Source organism: Phocoena phocoena, chromosome 17 (genome assembly GCF_963924675.1).
Source record: "Phocoena phocoena chromosome 17, mPhoPho1.1, whole genome shotgun sequence".
Classification (NCBI taxonomy): Eukaryota; Metazoa; Chordata; class Mammalia; order Artiodactyla; family Phocoenidae; genus Phocoena; species Phocoena phocoena.
The window spans coordinates 71,900,658-71,911,584 of record NC_089235.1 but is presented as its reverse complement, the minus strand read 5'-3'; positions in this window follow the sequence as shown (position 1 = coordinate 71,911,584).

Here is a 10,927-nt window from a genome sequence, read left to right as displayed (position 1 = left end):
CATGCTAGCATGAACAAACCAGTCCAGGCACTGAGACTCTGACATGGCTTCAACTTGGGACTTCAGGAAGGCAACACAAGGATAAATGAGGAAAGCTGAACCCATCCTCTGGAGAGAGTCACATATGAATTCTCTGCACAGTTTATTCAAACTTGCTTATCTACAACTCATCAGACTTGCTGTACTATCGATCCACATAACCTTCCAAGCCCCCTAAACAGGAGGTGATGAGAACCTTCCCTCACGGGGAGGTGGAGAGTGTTGTGTTGTGGATGTCTGGTCTTGATTTCTCTTCTGTGCATCCCACTGTATTTGGGGGTGCCCAAGGGCACCCTCAGGTTTGCTGACGTACTGATAGGACTCACAGAAGTCAGAAAAGTTCTTAGAGTCACTTTTACCATCGAGCGCAACAAAAACGTAGAGATTAAGGTCAGCCACGGGAAGGGTGCAGAGGGCAGAGTCCAGGCACAAGCTCCTGGCTGTGTCCTCTCCAAGCGGACTCACATGGACAGCACTGAATTCCTCCAGCAATGACGTGTGGCAGCGTGTATGGAGTACTGTCAAGCAGGAAACTCATCCGAGCCATGGAGTCCAGGGGTTTTGCTGGGGGTCAGCCGTGCGGGGACATGAAGTAGTTACTCGGGCTCCAGCCCCACCAGAGGTCAAGCTGACCCTGTGTGACTCACGGCGCCCACTACAAATCACCTTGTTAGCTTAGACTACCTGGCATGGTCCAAAGCCCCAGGTATACAAAGACACTTACCAAGCGATATATCCCAAGGGTTTAGAGGTTACGTCCTAGGAACTGTTCAAGGACCAGAACATTCTTTGGCAGCTGCATGGTTTGAATGCCCTCCTGAGTCAACCCTCTACAGCACACTCACACAATGAGTCATCCCCCTTATGGGATCAGGCCCCTGTACGCTCTTTCCATGTCTGTGGTTGCTCCAGTATCTCTGTAAATGCTGAGTGTCCATGCAGAGCATTACTAAGCTCTCTCCAGCGGCCCCGTCTGGACCCCTTCGTTCCTCACTGCAGGGACAGCTTCCCTCCACTCACTCACCTTGCACGCTGCGGAGCACCAGCGTTCCCTCCTTTATGATCTATGCCCGCCTTTCCAAGTAGCATCCACGTGGAGACAGTTTTCCCCCTTCGGAAGACCCTGAGTGTCCTTGCACGACCAGTGAACATCAGGTTCTTTCGTGAAGGAAGTAGCTCGATGCTTCCCTGTTTGGTCAAACACAGAACGATTTATTGTTAATCCTCAGGACACCCGAGGGGCCCTCAAAGTTACTCAAATGTCAAGCTCATAAACAGCTGTGGTCGGGCCTCCTAGGGCCTGCGAAGAGCCCCTCGTTTGCAAAGCTGACAAACAGTTTGCAAAAGCTGACAGTAAATTTGCTAAGGCGAAGGGATTCGTACCTGGATAGGAATCAAGAAAACAGCACCATTCCTTAAGTGTGGGTTAATCTGACCCTACCCTCTGCGAAGGATCAAATTGATATTAATTAGGGACGTTTGGCAGGAAATGATCCCTGAGGTTCCACAGAGTGTAATTTATCATCAGGGAAGGTAGAGGATGAATGACCTGGTCCCGACCCCCGCTATCCGCTTGTGTGGAACCCGCCAACCATCCTTTAGGGATAATGATTACGCACGACCACAACTTTTAAAAGCCCGAGTGTGGGGGACGTCTGAGGCCCACGCAGCGGGGACAAAGGCTCAGAGCACCACATGGGACCGGTTTTCTAGGGTCACACTATCCCAACAGCAGCCATGGCAGGAAGTAAATAGGGCCCAAGGAAAACTGGCTGGAGCCTGGAGTCCATGGCCTCCTGGACTGTGAGGGGAGGTTGGCCCCTCCTGGGCTGAATAAGTCCTGATGTGGCGGATGCTTAGGGCAATGAGGAGGCCTCAGGGGGTGCTTCCACACTGGTGTTCCTACTCATTTGTACATATGTGGCCACCAGTGGTTTACTGATGAGGTAGAGAGATAGGACAGTTATGGTGCCCCAGCCAATGAAGGAGACCATGCAGCTACACATGTAACATCATTAACCAGGATTCTTCCTGGAGGCAAAGCACAGGTGCATTTCTGTCTATTTCACTCAAGTCCAAAAGACTAGCTAAACTAGCAAGAGAAAGAAAGGAAGGGGGAAGGAGAAGGAGAGGGGAAAAGGGATTCTGTGCGTGTTTCCTAGTCCCGTTGAGTTCGTGTGTGCATGTTGCTATGTCCACCTATTCTGAATAGGTGCCCTGTGTTGGGGGCTTGTGTGAGTGAGGAAATAGGGTGCTATCATAATGCAATCTTAAATTTTAAACTCCCATACAACAGTCTTTTTTCTCTTATGTCTGAGCTCTTGTGAAAACTGATTCTCACCCTGTTCCATCAACAGATAAGGAAAAGGCCAAGGTTCCAGGGATATTGTAGGCCAGTGGTTCTCAATCAGAGGTGATCTGGACCCCCAGGGATGTTTGCTTGGCAATATCTAGAGACATTTTTGTTTGTCACAACTTGGGGAGGGGGACTGCTACCGGTATCTAGTGGGTAGAGCCCCAAGATGCCGCTAAACACCTTAATATGCACAGGAGACCCCAACAACGAGAACTTATTTGGACGAAAATATCAGTAGTGCTAAGGTTGAGATACCCTGTTGTTGGCTATGGGAAGAAGATGAGCTTCTCAAATCCTGAGAAATGTCTAGAACAACACACGTATGCAGATTGTTATTACCCCTTGGCATTGAGCAGAACTTGGGCTCTGGAGATGCTGAAAAGATGAATTTTGCCACATTGATCCATCTACCCCCCTTGACGTAATCGTTTTAGAGATGGTGCGTCTTCCGTATTAGTGAGAAAGGATGGGCACAGCATAGCTTCGTTCCTCTGTGCACCTGAGATACTGAGCAATAATTAATGATCTATAAACAAAGCTTCGATGCACAAGGACAACTAATGATTTGAAGAAACCCTTCAGTGGGCTCTGTAAAGGCTCAGCTCTTCCCAGATTTGATCATTGGATGAGCCCTGGTTCTCCAGGAGGCAGTGGTGGAGGGAACAGCTCACAGCCAGGTTCACCTGTAAGCCAAGAACGGTCCCATCACACGTGCGCTCGGACTAACTCCTCAAACCTCAACGACCCCTGTTTGTCTCATCTGTAAAATGGAGCTAGTGCTGTATCCTACCACTGTCAGGATGATGAGGACAAAATCCTGTCAAAACATTTGTGGTGCGCAATAGGTTTTCAATAAATGTTCTCTCTCCTTGTTAAATCTGCAAAGGAAACAATTCCCAAGGGGGCTATCAAGGGAAGAGGAAGAACTAGGATTTAATGGGCCCCGCTACTATCCATGCACTTTATCTGGCTCACCTCATTCTCACGGTCCTCGTGGGATTACTCCCCATGGATGTGGAGTCAAGGCTGAGCAGTGACAAGCTCCAAGCTCCATATCCCTCTGGTAATGAGGAAGCAGGATGGGCACTGGAACCTAGGATGTCTGATTTCAAGCCCCATCTCGCCCTACCCCCCAGCTTGTGCAGAAAAGCCCTAAAGGAAAGAGGTATCAAATTCCCAGGCCCGAGGCCAGGCACATAGAAGAAGAATCACCCCAGAGATCCTCTTGCTGGAAAATTAATAGACTAGACAAAGCCAGCCCTTTTCCTGGAGGGAGAGCTCTTGTGAATTTCACTGGAGCTCCCCTGATGACCCCAGACATAATCTCTGGGCCTCCAAGCCTTTGAGATGAGGTAGGGTGTGTGGAACAGGGGAGCCATTGTTCTCTAATTAGAGCCTGGGTCTCCTCTGAGGCTCCAGATGGGCCTCTTAATATGGAGTCTTCACCTGCTCCAAGCCAGAGCGTTATGCCTCCTCCCCCTCAGAGGCAGCCCACCTGCCAGATACATGAAAGGCTGTCCTCTTGATGTGAGGAGGGGGAGGGGGACTGCATGACTAAGGGTTTTCCCTGGGGTATAAAGGGCTCAGTCTCCATCTTGCTCAAAGCCAAGCATCGTGCATCCAGCAGCTTTCGAGTGGGACCTTCACGGTAGGCACCCCCTTCTCCTGATTGTGGAGGGGGCCAAAGAAGAAGAAAGGGAGGGATGGAGGGAGGGCGTTAAGAATGGAGGAAGGGGGAGGGAGGGAGAAAAAGAGGGAGGAAAGGATGGAGGGATGGTAAGGATGGGAGGAACAAAGGGAGGGAGGGAGGATGCTCTCAAGGGGTGCCTGAGACCTGGATGCTACTCCAAGATGTAGCTAGAAACTCAAAGGCACTCAGCTCTTGTACAAAGAGATGTAGTGCCAGAGGACAACGTCTGGTGCATTTACCTGGGGAAAAAATCCAGCACAACCCATCAATGAGAGTCCTACAAACCTGTGTGGGCCAACGTCTCTCCCTAGGGCAACTGGTGTGGAAATATAACCATCGTGAGTCATGGGCTGGCCTTACTAAGCACCCAGTTCATGCTAGGCCAGCCCCACCTTGAAGGATTACTCCATTCAATCCTCATGACACCCTGAGGAAGATAAATAGGCATCTTACTGGCCAGGAAAATGAGTACAAGACAGCTTCAGTGTCTGGCTCAGGGCACTCATCAAGGGAAAGGCGGAGCCTGAGCCCCCTCCCCTGGGCGTCCCCCCCACCCCCCCCCCACCCCCCACCCCCCACAACCAGACTCCACCCCAGGTCTGTCCAGCTAGAAAGGCCTTGCTCTTAGAAACATCCTAGATGAGGCAGAATCAGTCTTCAGGGAACACCTTGGTGAGCCAGGCCTCCAGTGCACACAGACCAAGGCGAGGCTTGGGGACCCTCAGTCCCACAAGATAGCACTGCCGCAGGGTCCCTGACAGCCCTGGAGGCCTCCTTAGGAAAAGGCCGTTCTCCTCCAGGTGGACATAGCCCCAGCCCCAAGGGCACCTGACTCTGTCAGCAGAAGGATGCTGGATTTCAGCAGCGGCCCTGAGTCATCCCACCCCCAGATCCTAATGTGCATGTCCCCCCACTTCAAGTCTCTTTCCCCATTGTTCAAAGCTGAGCCCATGCTGTCACCTCTGGCTGGCACTGCAATTTCCCTTTTCTTGGCTCCCAGCTGGGGATTGTCAACTGCAGTGTCACACCACACCCCAGCGAGTGGCTGGCCACTCTGGGGGCCTCCCAACAAGTATTGCCAAAACTCTCAACAGTTATACAGTGAATAAAATTACTAGGCTGCTTATTTGAGATTTAATGATCAGCATCGCAGTTGAGGGTAAAACACCTTGTTACCGAGTCCAAGCTCGCTCTGCTCGCCGCACAACAGGCCAATGAATCGGGAAGCGAGGTGTTGAGGCAGGGAAGACGACTTTATTCGGAAAGCTGGCAGATTGAGAAGATGACAGACTAATGTCTCCAAAAAACCATCTTATTGGGGTTTGGATGCCAATTTCTCTTATAGCACAGAGCAGGGAGGAGATGAGGAAGGAAAGTAAAAAGGCCATAAGTTTTGCAAATATCCCCTGAAATAGCCAGCTTCAGGGAGGGGATGTGTTAATTTCTTCTTTCCTGTAGCCATCCACACATGGACAGGGTCCCGATGTTTCCCTGAACAAAGGCACTTTAACATTCAGGCAGAGGGGCAGGGTTCCCCGAGGCAGGCCATTACTTACAGACAGTATCCTCTTAGTGAACAAAAGCAGTGGAAAGCAAAGGTTAAAGTAAAAGAAACAGATCCAGCCTGTAGTCAGACTTGCCTCTTCCCTGTTACAACCTGGACCAAAGACTTAAGTCGGACTGGCTGAGCACAGTTTGAATCTTGTGCCTGGTGCTGCCATGGTCCCCCTGCCGTGGTGCCTTTTGGCAAAGGTGGCCTTGCAATTTACTGGACCTCTCTGAGCCTTGGTTCCTCACCTAGAAAGTTCTAGCATGTCCTTATGAGCCAGTATACGGAGATGCTTGGTGAAGACCCAAGACAAAGAATGACCCAATCACTGAAAGGTAGTGTTTAAAGGAATGAGGTCCTGGAGTTTATAACATCACTTTTAATTGTGGTAAAATACACATAACATAAAAGTTACCATTTAAACCATTTTTAAGTGAGCAGTCCAGTAGCGTTAAGTGCATTCACACTGTTGTGCTAACATTACCTCCAACATCTCTAAAACGTTTTCATTTTCCCCAACTGAAACTGCCCCATTAAACGCAAACTCCCCATCACCCCGCCCCCGTCCCTAAAACTTACTTTTTATTTATTTTTTTAAAGAGTCAATTTTGTTTATTTATTTTTGGTTGCGTCGGGTCTTCGTTGCTGCGCGCAGGCTTTCTCTAGCCGTGGCGAGCGGGGGCTACTCTTCGTTGCGGTGCTCGGGCTCACGGGCTCTAGAGCTCAGGCTCAGTAGTTGTGGCGCACAGGCTTAGCTGCTCCATGGCATGTGGGATCTTCCCTGACCAGGGATTGAACCTGTGTCCCCTGCACTGGCAGGTGGATTCTTAACCACTGTGCCACCGGGGAAGTCCCCCTATAACCTACTTTAAAAAAATATTAGACCCGAGTCAAGATTATGTCTGTAATAAGGTCACTTCTGCTCATTTGCATTCTAATAAAATATATGCTTGAAAGTCCAATAAACATATTTGCGATTCCTAGAAACACCACCCTCAGCCTGTCCTTCCCTGAGCGTCAGGATGACCCAAGGGAACATCTCCCTGAAATGAGTATCACAAGAGAAAAAGAACAACATCCATGGTGCTCAACTGGATCCTCTCCTGCATTTCATCCAACAGGGGCTTCTACTCCAACAGGGAACTGGAGCCTTCATTGTAATAGCTGCTTTTTCTTGAGCCTTTTCTGGTGCCGGACGCTATCGTTGTAATTACTGATGATTCTGAGCCATTTCTCTCCATCAGGCACTTGTACGTGCCCTGCGTGGATTAACTCATTCAGTCCTCACAACACCTCCTAATTTATATTGTTAATGTGATGAGCACTGGATCTGGAGTGGGGCATTTTTACCATAAATTGCTAGTCTCCGAGCCTCACTGATCTCATTCGTACAAAGAGACTTTGGACTAGATGATTCTGCTGCCTCTTCTGAGCTCAAACAGTTGGCATCCTCTCGCTGTGTGATGGTAACAATTAAAAAATCTGACTCAGTAAGTGCCAGGTAGTGCCACCGGCTGCGGTCATGAGGGTACGACTTCAATAGGGTCCCCTGAAATGCCTTTAGCTGCCACCCACAGAGTTCCCAGGCCATGCCACTTTCCAGCGGGAGAGCCTGTGCCATCAGAGAGCCTGTCTAACCTTGAAAGTTAACCTGCTGTAAGAACTTATGTGGTTAAAAATTGTTATAAGCAGAGCCTCATGTCTGGCAGATAATAAACAGAGTATTAGAGAATGCTTGAGCTGGTGTGAATCTCAAAGCTCTCACACCCTCTTCTCGTGTATTCATTCAACAAACAGGTATCTTCCAGCCAGCAGAGGTGTGCTGGGCCCTGGAGCAAGTTCACAGAGTAGAGATCCTACAACCTACAAATGTCTTCTCCCCTGGGACACCTTCCCCAGTACCCAGCCCTGTCCACTTGCACAGCGGCCCACCACGGACCTGGGTACCTATGCTGGGCCACCAGGACACAGGGCAGCCTTTGCCTCTGGGAGAAAAAATTGCAGAAATTGCCCCTCCCTCCAGGCTGACACAGCCCTGCAGAGGGCAAGCGTGGGAGTTCAGCGCTGGCTGCATTTCAGCCCCTACTTGCCCACTCAGCACAACACCTTTGCAAAGTGCACAACATATACAACCGTATTCAGCAGCCCTGTGTGTGCCACTGGGGTAGCTTAGTCAATCTGTATTATCATTCAAACTGTGTCCTAAAAACATGTTCTAAAACTGAATACGTGTAAGTCAATCATCTGTCTCACATTCCTTTGGGAGTTAGATTCCCAGGGAGCTAAAACTATTCTATTCTAAATCCCTCTGGTCTTTAAGTTGTTCCTTCCCTATTAAATACATGGTTGACATGCTTGAGGCAACAGACCGTAAGTGACTATTGAAGTTCAATATTGACTGCTCAGATCCCAGAGCAGCTACAGTTGAAATGTGGCAGGTTCCTGACCCCACCCACCTCGCCCCTTCCCCCCAGGCCCTTCCAAAGGCACATTCCTTGAACTGCTAGGACTGCCACAAAGTATGCAAAAGCATTGTTTGCTAGCAGGCAGCGCTGCCACGCGATGGCCGGATTTATTCTGTGATGTTGGTACAAAAGTTCAGAGCCAGCTCGCTCAAGAATATCCTATGATATCACTTATGGGTGGAATCTAAAAAAATGATATAAATGAACTTATTTACAAAACAGAAATCGACTCACAGACATAGAGAAAAGAACTTGTGGTTTCCAAAGGGGATGGGGGGAGATAAATTAAGAGTTTGGGATTAACAGATACACACTATGTATAAAATGGCTAAACAACAAGGACCTACTGTATAGTACAGGGAACTATACTCAATATCTTGTAATACCCTATAATGAAAAAGAATCTGTAAAAGTATACACACATACACACACACACACACACACACACACACATCTGAATCACTTTTCTGTACACCCAAAACTAATACAACACTGTAAATTAACTATACTTCAATTAAAAACTGGTTAAAAATATTTTAAGAAAAGAATGCTGCTCAGAATGCTGGTGGGTCATAACGTATGGGTTGCTCAAAATTCAATTTACAGAAGTCAAACTATAGCGCTTGTTAAATTGCCACCCTTTCCCATTCGTCTGTGAACCACTCACAGGTAAGGTGTGTTTTCCTCACTTTGCTTTCCTGGATCCTTGCAATGTGCCTGACCCATAATAAATGACCATTGATTTAGTGAATAAATAAATGAGACCAGAACTACGTCCTCAAGGAGCGCACGGTGAGGTGTCCATTTTACAGATGGATAAACTGAGTCTCAAAGAGGGAACATAATCTCCTTACTGTCGTATTGCTAACAAAGCCGCTGGCAAAGCTGGGACAGAGACACTTTCGGGGCTTTCTCTTTTTCCTGCACTGCATTATGGGACAAACAGCTCCTGTGGGGTCTCGTGTCATGGTTTCTGCCATATTACGCTGACTTCTCTCCCAGGACGCTGTCGCAGCTGATGCCAGGATCCCACTGTTTGCTCTGCTGCCATGATCGTGCTTCTGCTTGTAGGAATGCTAATGGCCCCGCATGGCGGTGAGTGACGGTATTTTACTGTATTTCTGGCTTAGTATATAATTACATACAATGAACCCTGGGCCGTCTTGTCAAATTCCATCTGATTTGCTTACTAGTAATTTTATCACCTTGCCTAATGAGTAGTGGAAAACAAACATGAATGATAAGCTTGAGGGTTAATACTGATATTAAAGTTGATATTTTGAGCATGGACATGTGGGATGGGGGTAAGTGGGCACCAAGGAGAGCAAAGGGCAAGGGTTAGCAAGGTCCTCTCCACCCAGTATTGCATCTCCTCCCCCGCTGCTCAGGGGCTGCTGTCCCTTGCTTTGCTGATTCCCTTGGAGTGTGTTGGCCTTCCTGACATGCAACAGCTCCCTTGCCCCTTCTGGAGGCATCTCTGGTGTAAAAGCAAATACTTCCAACCCCACATTCGAAAGTTGGGGCCCATGCCACCAAACCCTAAAGCCATCTAAGTAAGCTCCTTGGCAGCCAGGGTAATAACTCCGAGTTCACTTGGGATCTTAGCTGTGAATCTGAGTCTTCCAGCTCCTTCCTATGCTCTTTCTTATTTGCATATTTATGCAGCTAAACATCCCAAATCACTTCTTTCCTTCCTGCAACTGCTTGGGCACTGTCGTTGCTGAGATCACTTTTATCTTGTCATTTTTCTCCTTCTTTTTCTATATTCAGGTAAACTCTGTACCAACCCACTGACCCTCCCCTCTCTGTGTTTCCCTTCCAATCCCAATAGTGACAGTGAAGCAAAGGGAACCCACAATATTATTGATCGTTTATCTTGACCAGGACCTGAGTTAGGAGATAATTCAAGAGGTTTGCATGTTGTCCAGAAGCTTGTAGGTTGAAATTAGAATATAACCACTTTCCATAAGATGCAAAGTCTTCCCTTCAAGTTCAAATCCTTCCAAACACCACCTCGGACCTTTCCTCTGAGACAGAGTGGGTCAACCACTTTCAGAATGTGCTGGGCTTCTATTGATTATTTACTTCCTTCATATGTGGCTTTTTTCTTATTAAAAGGTTTTGGTCATGACTGGGGTCCCATTGCTAGAACAACTGGGGCTGATGTGTCAGCCCCTCAACCTTTCTCAAGAACTTAAGTGGTCTTGATCAAATACCAACTATGGGACTTCCCTGGCGGTCCAATGGTTAGGACTACTTGCTCCCGATGCAAGGGGCACAGGTTCGATTCCTGGTCAGGGAACTAAGATCCTGCATGCCACGTGGCGTGGCAAAAAAAAAAAAAAAAGATCCCAGCTATGATCTTGACTCACCTCATCTTTGGTGACAAAATTGTGAAATGTTCTACAGTTTTTCCCTAATTTTTTCCTTTTAAATGAAATCTCATTTACCAAAACCCATTTTTATAATTTTTAAACTTCTTTTCTTGTCTAACACTTTCTTCTTCCAAAATGATACATTTCCCTTTGATCAAAATTGTCCTTTTATATCCTCCCACCCCCACTTACATGCCTTTTAAATTTTTAAATTTCTTTATAAAATTGAGGCCACTAAACATTTTTCTATCTGTCCTTCTTGCTTTAACTCTGTTTCCCCTTAGTTTACTACTACATTGTGATACTAAAAATGATCATGATATCCTGTTATGATAACCTGTCACAGACATTTGTGTTTGTCCTGAGAGATTTTATTTTCAAACACAAACACCTAGAGTTAAAAAAAAAAAAAAGTATAACCATAGAAAGTTTAAGTGCAAACATACCCTCTTA